Genomic DNA, 9,733 nt, shown 5'->3' with positions numbered 1-9,733 from the left:
ACTTTCATCTTATCCAGGAGCAGCAGAGTAGCCACCAGAACTGCATCTCTTCAAAAATCATTACTTTTTATGCGATGTTTATACATTGTAATGTGGTATTACAGAGTATTCATTGAATTGAGCCACATTATTTACAGGCTATAAAGTCATAATGCAGTAATATAATTATTAAAAGTGATTGATACCATGTTACTGGAATGTTTATCTCACATTTTGTCATACATGATACAGAGACCTTTGGTGTAGTTTATTGCCAAATGAAGGCATGTCAATTTAAGACAGTAATTCATCACAAATGCTGCAGAATTTGTTTCCCTAATTTAGCAACAGAAAGAAAAGGCAACTGAATTGGCTTTTACCATTAACATTGAGGCTTTCAGCTGTGATTCCTAGTGGGAAGCTGTCCAGTTGACGTCACTGTACTTGCGGAACAACCGGAGGAACTGCTATAACCGGAGAATTTCTGGCCGTGCTGGTGCTGTAGGGTAGCAGATAGCGTGATCTGCGATAGTAGTGAATGGACAGCTGGTTGGGAAGGGGAGGTTTCCAGTAACTGGGATAGCTGGGCAAGCCTTGGCTTTCAGGAAGGGGTTGCCTGGGTTTAAGGTAAACTTCCACAGTTGGATGAGACCCTGGCGTATCCTGCAGCCGCGCTTGGCTTGACCAGGAGGTGGCAGCGGTGCTGCACAAGACATCTGCATCGCCAGCCGTGTTTAACTCCCGACTCGGGACACTGAACTCTACTGTAGGTCCACAATTATGTCTCTTTTTTTACTGTCTGCTGCGTGATTTTTATAGCTAGAGCTGATGGAAACATTTATAGGAAGTTATTCCTGAAGATAGCTGGGACTACACAGTCTTTTGAAACAAGTATGTGCTATGGTGAATAAGTACACTTAAACCCGCAATATTCTGCATTCCTTAATGTCAAATCCTGAAGCAGCTCAGGGTCAGAGATTGGAGTGCTCGGCAGCAACAAACGCTGTGAAGACGTTATTATATCCAAATGGTTTTTGAAGTCCTGCTTTTCAACCTTGTATTTATGGGTTGTTGTGTTCAGCACAGGGACCTAGTAACTAGGAAAAAAATGGGCTTCTGCAAACAAACCAGTCTGTCCTCAGGACAGAAATTGCAATCCAAGTCTAGTCCAGAAAGGAGACACTGGATCTTTCTAGGCATTTCTGGTAGGCTACCTGCCCAGCAGGCACTGCCCTGTCAGTGGGGCAGTATCTCAGGCTTGATAGATATTGGTGTATTAATTTGGATCAAACCATCAAGAAAACAGTACATTAATATTTCAGTTTTTAGGGTTGTTTTCCTGAAAATATGGTGGGGTTTTTTTTTTTGTTCAGTTGTCCTATGCCTCTAAGCAAAATTTGCTTTATTTTAATTAATCTTTCTTTTTTTACCATTTGTCATTATGAGCAGAGCAGTCAACTTTGTCCATAGGTTACATAGATACCCCACTTGTTACACAGATACTGGAATTGTGCAGTATTTCCCATTATGAGGCATTGTGTTACTGTTGTCCCTGCAAAATTTATTTCTATAGGCTGACCTTTTTTTTTTCTGCACTGGCTGTTTGGCTTCAGCTGAATTTAGGAAAGCTTCAGCAGTTTGGCACTTATAAAATCAAGTTATAGAAAGAAATGTTGCTTGGCAAGGCCCTTGATGAAAGTACACAACTATACTGTTGAGAGTTTCAAGTGCCATTTGTTTTAAAGCACGGGCTCAAAACTTCTTAGGGAAGTTCTGCGTGTTTCAAGACTTCACTTTTTGCTGTTCTACTCTCCTTAAGTTGGGCCTAATTGTAAGGTTTTGCAATACCTGCTTACACAGAAGTTTCTTTGAAAGTGAAGTCAGTTAGGTGAGCATGTGTGCGTTCCTGAACATAATTTGACCCTCTACAGCCCTGAAATTCATCACAGATTGTGGTGCTGAGCAAAGAAGGCAACAGCTCAAACATCTTCTGTGTTCCAAGTGACTGCAGGAATTACGACCCATCAGTGAAAAAGGCATGGTGACTAAAACTGAGGAGGAAAAGTGAATCAGGACTGATGAGGAATAAGAGCCAGGGTGGGGCAGCATGGGGATAAGGAGAAAATGTCAGGAGTAGGAAGAATGGACTGAAAGCCTGTGTCCTTTAGGACGTCATACGCTTCAGAAGCGTCTGAGACTCTCGGATTTCCATTCCCCTACAACTGACAGCTTGTGAGAATGCCAGTTTTTGTGAGAAATGACAACCTGCCAGTGTGATCCTTTACTGGCACAAGCAGCAGGTCCGCGTGATGGGTCTTGATCAGACCTACACAACACACAGCCTGTCAGATGGTGTTTTCAGCTTAACGTGAGCCTCTGGTTGGGAGCAATGTTCCAAGTCAAGGTGCGACTTCTTCCTCCAAGGTGTTCTGCCATTGGCATCAGGGAGCGTGTCAGCACTGGGGCCTGGGGACTGCACAGGAAGGCCGCTGGAGATGCTGGTCCTTCTTGGGGTGCCAGGAATTGTGCTGCTGAGACTTCTTATGTCCAGAAGGGATTTGAATGACAGGAAAGCTGAGAAGATGAGGGAAGTTTGGAAAGCAGGGAGCAAGGGCCATTGCAGTGGATGAGGAGCCTGGGAGGATTAGGAGAGGAGCTGAAGCAGCAAGCCAGCAGTGTGGGAAGCAGGGACCTGAGGTTAATATGGGAACAGTGTGGGGGTATTTTGTGTTTGTGTATGGGAAGGAACATGGGAAGTAAGGAAAAAGGCTGTGATGGATAGTGGGGTTGCTGTGGGGCTGAGGAGACCTAAGTCCTGTGTAGTGATAGTAGACAGAAGGAAAAGTATGGTATGAGCATGGAGAGGGAAGCTCAGAATGAGCACATGAAAGGAGAGGGAAGGGGATATTAGGTGCAGGCAGCAGTGATGACTGTGTATGATTTCCCCAGTACAGGGTTTCTGCCAGCCCTGTGCCACACACTGGCTGGGGTTGTGGCAGCTGCTCAGCCACCCACAAGGAGCTGGGTGGCCACTCTATGCTGTGGAGCTGCTCTGCTGTGTCCCACAGCTGCAGCTCAGTGCTGGCAGTCAGTCTTTGGTGGTCCACCCCCACGGGAGCTGCACACTCCTGGTCTAAGCACTGTTCAGAACAGGGGATTTACAGTAACCGAGGATGGGTAGCTAAAAATAGGCTGTTGTTTGTGGGTCCTGTGTCGCTGTTTGCTGAATTTTAAGGGAAAGTGAGCTGAAAGGAGAAGAGAGCTTTGCAAGAGGGGTACTGAATAGCCCTGTAAAGATCTGGGTTTATTTTTCTGTGTAGAAGCATCTACACACTACTACACTAGTGTGAGTGATGTAGATCTGTGTATGGAAAAAAAGAAAGCTCAGAGTGTAAACTCAGAGCTAATTGCCCCATGGGACTTGTAGCTGAAAACTGACCACAAAAAGCTCTGATTCAGCTGGAGGTAATTTTGCAGCCACAGGGGCATGGTTAGATTGCCTTTAGGAACTGTCATACATTCCTAGGTTTTGAAAGTTCAGGGCATCTTGGCTTGAGACAGCTACCACTCCTCACCAGTGTTACTTAGGCCATATGAGTAATTTTTGAGGGTGGTCAAAAATAGGAAGAAAATATTTCAGACAATGTTACTTATTTATAAAATGTGTTTGATTATTTGCTGCCTCTTCTGAATTTAACAACATCAGAGCTTTAATTGGTTACTTGGACCTTAAGTATCTCTGTTTCTTTGCACTCCCACAGAGTAAGGGATAATAAAGCTACCTTATGTTGTAGAAATAAATACTTAAAAAATACTGCCACATAGTACTGATGAAGATCAAATGAAAACCAGTAAGAAAATGAAGAATCCTCTCTCTAAAATAGAATTTTAGGAATCCATGGCAAATAGTAAGTTCTGCTGACATAGAGGGAGATTGTGAACAACTGGCGTCAGAGCAATATCAAGGACTATTGAAGTCTGACTTTGTCATGCCAGTTCCACTTCCATCTTGTGAATATAGAAGTGGCTCACAGTTACCGTTTTTATTTCTGAACTATGATAAGTTTATTTTTGCTAACTACATGTACCTTTTAAAAGGTTAACTATGCTATAGTAGCTGCAGAGTTCATATACATCAGTGTGCTCACTTTACCAATAGAAACAATGTGTATAATTTGCATAAAATGCAAGATATGCACATCACTGTTCCAAACCTTTCCATCCTTCCTTCTACTGACAGACTTCAGACACATTTTCCTGAAGTGAGAGAATTTCTGGAGTATGCATGTAGCAGTGAGAGATGGCATTCACCCCTCCTGTTGCATGAACAGACTTGTTAAACATTCCTTCTACATCATGTTAGTCACTACTTGAGCAGTGAGACTGCTTTCATGTGGTTTTGCATCCTGTTCCTGGCAATCAGAGTGTTTTGTAATCACAGAATGTTGTCTTACGTCCTACAGCTGATCCAATGCTTAGGGAAACTGGAAGTCCTTCTACAGATGTTTCCTCTGAAAATGAAACTGAAATGTCTCTTACAGAAGTTATCTTGCATGTCATTGCAGCCATCTCCAGATGAAGTCAGATTGGATCCTTGGCCAGCAAATGGCACTTTGCAGAGGCTACTAATAAAAGAAGAGTATATCAGATAGGCACTTAAAACTATCTTTATCAATGTTTCTATTTCTATGTCACTTGAAGGAAAGAACTGTGGAGCTATATTTCTTTAAATGCTAAGTTTCATGAAAAAATGTTGAGGTATCCATCTTAACAGGAAACCAGGATAATGGGTTGCCAAGGGCACAGTAAGATATTAGAGAATTGAAGAAATAAAAAGATTTGGATTCTTGATCACACAGAGATATCAACACCATGTTCGGTCTCTGGCATAATTTTTACTCAATGTGTATCACCTAAAAACCTATGGGAGTTTTTTGGTTGGGTTTTGGGTTTTTTTAGTTTTTCTTTTAAATTTTTTAGCAGTTTCGTCTTGCACTGCCTAAGTGCAGTGCTATCAACACCCTTTGCTTACAAAGGAGAAAAGGTGTAATTAATATGTTATGCTGTTTCAGATGCTGGATTTTTTTCCCACAAGGATTTTGATTACCTGTGCTATGCTTCCTATGTAAGAAGGTTTCAGTTCTTCAGTGTAGTTATGGATCCAAAGTTTTAGATCTGCAGGAGCATTTAGCACTTACCTTAGTACTCTGTTGACTCAGGGATAGGTGATGGAGTCTGATTAGGTCCCCTGCAATTATGGGGATGTTTGTCCTCATCTTGGTCAATCCTATTCACGTAATTTGGTGAGAGAGTGAAATAGGCTGTTCAATGGTATTCGAGCTTGTACTGTTACCAGCAGAGAAAGCTTAGAACAAAAAGCAACCAATGTCAGTGGGAACAAGGTGATATTTTTTGTCAGTGACCATTACAATGGGTATTATTTATACTATTGCAGTATCTTTTGAACGAGGCAACAAGCCTGTAATAACACAAATTATTGAGATGCAGGGTGCTTTTCTCTGAGATTTTAGTTTCATGACAAGTCAGTAATGTACTGAACTTTCCCAGGAGAGGTGCAGGCAACACCAAGTGTAGACAAACACCCGTTCTTTCTGTGTTCAGCAAGAGGATTTGATTTAGTGCAGTTTTTAATTGAATGTGGGAAGGTACAATGTTTTGCTGCATACATAAGGGTGGACAGCTACCCAGCTAAAGTGCAGTTGAGAGCTGAGCCTTCAGTTTGAAGGCTTGGTGGGTTTTCATGTTTGCTTTTTGTTTTTAGCATTGGTTGCAAAATTCTCTTGGGATTTGTCAGTCAAGCAAATAAACATGAAAGCCTAAATGTGACTCCAAGCTACTGCAAGGACTGTTGATCAGTGGATTTTTTCTAGACCCAGATGTCTTATGTATCTGACCTTTTTTCCTTTTTCTATCTTTCCTCCCACACCTGATGAAACTATTTAGCTTTGAAATGTTGGAAGGCCACATACCTGAAGTGGCAGTGGGCTTGTCTAAACATCATTTTCCGGTATTAGTTTTATAGATCCAGATATGACTAATAAGGAAGTTTCTTCATTCAGTGTTCATGGATGACCAATTTTTGCTAGTGTGAGGAACAAAGCTGGTATGAGGAGGTCATGTTGCCCAGGGAGCAATTCAAATCTCCGGAGTGAGTCATGACGCTGATGTCTTCAGCCACAGGAAGAAAACATGGTAGCAAACCTCAAACATAGGGTTTTTTCTTCTGCCTTTTTTCTGAGATATTTCCAAGCAGGCTTATTTCACCAACATTCATGATGTTAATATATCCAGATTTAGGGCATTCATCTAGGCTCTCCACCTCCCTTTTATTGTAATAGAATGAAGATGATTACTGCCTGGTAAATCAGAATAGTGAGCATAGGAAATACCCTCTGCATACCTCCAGAGGAGTTTTTGTAGTACATTTCTCCTTTTTTTAGTTACTTTGGGGATTTGAATATACATTGCAGCAGCAGAGAAAATAGAGGGTTTTGTGGAGTTGAATTATGTTTTTCTTCCAATCATTGTGTTTCCTTTGGATGTAGAGAGGAGGGACAACATAGCACAATTACCATATCAAATTATTGCACATCCTAAAATCATATTGATAACATTAATGGGTCTAAAGGCAGTAAATGCATCCCGAGATGTGATGTACATCAGCAGGCCTGTTCTGTATCGGAAAATTCTCTGCAGCAGAGTTGCTATGTACGTGGAGCACTCCACACTCTCCTTCCCAGGATCACTGCTGAAATTGGAAGGGCAGGATATTTGCAGTTGACAAAGCTTTTAGTGGCATCTTCAATTAAGTCAGTAGATCTCTCCTAATTCCATTTCCTGCTGCACTAAAAACTCCCTAACAGTAGACGATGATGCTTTTCAAACCATGAAACCATATTAAAAATTTAATCTGGATAATATGTAAAACCAATAACAGAATCAAAGTTCAATAAAATCTAGACATGGTTTCAGACTAATGTAAAACAAGGCAAAATTAGGCTGTGATGTAATTTTAAGGCTAACCTTGAGGGAGCTCTTGTCAGGAACTGTGGTGCAGAGTGGTTGAAATATTAGATCAGCTATGTTAATCTTTTTTTTTTTTTTTTCAGTGAAACCAATAGGGAAATAATCTTTCTTTTCTTTGGGGCATCTGTATAGACTTGAGCAAGGAAACACTACTGGTTTTGAAACTCTAAATCACGGTGGACTACTGCTGTCATTGTATTATTAATACAAGTGATTTTAGTACAGAGAGTTTGGTAGGTATTGATTCACTTCTTTTTTGGAACTAGTCAAGCTTTCAGATAATGTATTTACATTTACATGGTATTAAAGAACTCTGTATTAAAGATCACTTAAGAAGATTCTACAACAATTTGTTGATTAGAGAAATTGTTGAAAGTGAGGAGGAAAATTTTGCCATAAGTAGATGTCAGTATCCTTAGCACAGAAACAGGAAGAGAGGAAGGAGAATACAGAATAATAGAAGGAAGGAAACTAGGCATAGTTTAACCTACAGGTGAGAGTTAACAGTTCGTATTCTGCTGCAGGAAGAAATGCAAAACTGAGTCAATGTATAGCACATACCACATGGACATGCTAAACTAAATAAAATATATATTCACCTCACGAAACAGAATAGTCTTGGGAAGCTGGTTGTTTTCATTAGACAAATTGACATCTGTATTTGTCTTCAAAGCTGTAAATAACGTAAGCCAGCATAGAGCAGCTTCACCATTATTTGTTTTGGTGTAAAAATGTATTTAACAGTGATTGTAAGTCTGTTTAGGGGCTGTTCCTGTAATAACATAGCTTTTAAGTGCAGTTTTAATAATTTTTACTTTACAATTTTCTCTTTTTCATTAAGATAGACTTTCTTAATAAACCAAAGAGGAAACTTCAAGTGTGTCTGTAGTTCACTTGGCTGGGGACAGGTCTTTGAGATGTAACAAGGTGTAGACATCCCTTGGACAGAATGTGAACAGCCTGTTGAGAAAACAGCGTTGTTCACACAGGTAGCATGAGGATGTGGGCACCAGTGGAAGGGCTCTCCATGTCCAAATAGTGCCATGTTTAACACGTATAAAAGCTGGATGTAAGGTGTGGAAATGCTGGGTGCCTTAAGGTTTCAAAGGCTGGCTATGCTTTTAAGCCATTTAGGAATCCTACGTTTCTTGTTTCACACAGTTGCTCAAGTGAGCAGGTTTGATCTTCCTTTTGCTTCATGTGAGCCTCTCAAAACAGAGGACATGCAGCTAACTCATGCACGCACCCGTGTTCAGACTTTGCTCAAGCTTGGGAGGAAAGGCAACTGAGATAAGATACCTCGTGTTTGTCTGGTGATCCAGTGTGGGCAGTTATTTACAACTCTCATGGAAGAGCCACGCTTTGCTAGATCAGATATTTCAGGCAGAGGATTTTTAGGGATTACATGGAGAGGGTGACTTAAAACCTGTAGGCCTGTGGTATCGATAGGGGTTTTATTCTGCCAGGGATTTGCAGTTTAACCCTGGGCAATGTTATTTACCTCTTGTCCTTGCTCCCCATCTGCAGAGTGGGAATACCACGGGTAGAAGTGAACACGCACAGAAGTACCGCCAGTCGCTCATGCTGCTCTGCTGGAGCATGTGATGAAAGGAGGGTGTTTGGTCGCTCATCTAAGTCACTGAGTTTACCCATTGTCGCTTAAAATAGCGTCAAGCCGGCGTGACGCATGCTGCGCTCTGGTGAGGCCCACATAACATATGTTGGTGCACAGGCTGTGTGAGCCCTCCGTTCCTCCTCCCGAGCGCGGCCGGCACACATCGCCTTCCTTCTTGCGTGCTCTCAGTCTGACCCTCGTGTTCGAGGGTGTGGTGACGTGGAGGAGATGACGGAGCCAAGAGCTTCCGAAGCGCACAACTTCAGAGAGCTTGGGCTCACAGGAGAAATGAATATACATCAGGTATATCTGCAGCTGCAAATGAAACCTTGGGACACTTCCTCAGCCGTGACTAATCCTGCGCGCACTGTGACTCAGCTACTGAAGCATTTATCAGGAGAGCTCCCAGAGCACTCAGTTATAAACCAATAAATAAAAATATCTTGTTTTCTGTAACAAACACAGTCACTGAGTCTAATTGCATTGCCTGTTCCTTACCTCTTCAAAAATAAAGCACCCAAATGTTTACAACCATGTGAGAGATGAAACATCATTTATAGTAAACACACCATTTGTGTTAAAATCATGCTTATCTCTTGATTTCCAAGTTCAAAATCTTAAAACTCTGAAACCTTATGGACTCAAAATTACTTTGTAAAAGCGTGCTTTTGGTCTGCTTTGTGATTTATGAGCTGCATGGTGACGAAAGCAGATGTAATTCACCAGGTTTGCATCATTGGTAAGCTGTGTATATTGGCTGAGGATAGTTAAAAGAGACTGAACTTAAAATAGGTACATTATTCATAGTTTGGTTACCCCACAGTAAAAAACGTGAAACATTCTAGGCTGAATCCAAACTTGACATCTTATTTATTCTAAAACAGGAACCAAGGCATGCAGAGCCTATCACAAATTTCTACAAAGCTGTTAGACTTACTTTGCTTTTCCATATTTCATTGTGTTTTTGTTGGCTTTTTGGCTGAGTCAACACCTTAAATAACAAGTGCAAATTTTATTTCTCCCTCCTTTCAACTCAGGTTGTGGCATTTACTGCAAATTAGTATTTAAGGCTGCATCTTGTACTTTGGGATT

General features: G+C 41.3%; 1 long non-coding RNA gene across 1 annotated transcript; it reads left to right on the top strand.

The window, feature by feature from the left end:
- Nucleotides 1-397: 397 nt before the first annotated feature.
- Nucleotides 398-9,061, top strand: LOC113995328. Its single transcript, XR_003543356.2, has 3 exons — nt 398-745; nt 7,110-7,259; nt 8,554-9,061. It is a non-coding gene; the product is annotated as an uncharacterized LOC113995328 (long non-coding RNA).
- The last annotated feature ends 672 nt before the right edge of the window (nt 9,062-9,733 follow it).

The sequence above is a fragment of the Pipra filicauda genome, unplaced genomic scaffold (genome assembly GCF_003945595.2).
Source record: "Pipra filicauda isolate LSUMZ 115617 unplaced genomic scaffold, ASM394559v2 scaffold213_size2393758_pilon, whole genome shotgun sequence".
Taxonomy (NCBI): Eukaryota; Metazoa; Chordata; class Aves; order Passeriformes; family Pipridae; genus Pipra; species Pipra filicauda.
This window is presented reverse-complemented; position numbering and strand designations above follow the sequence as displayed.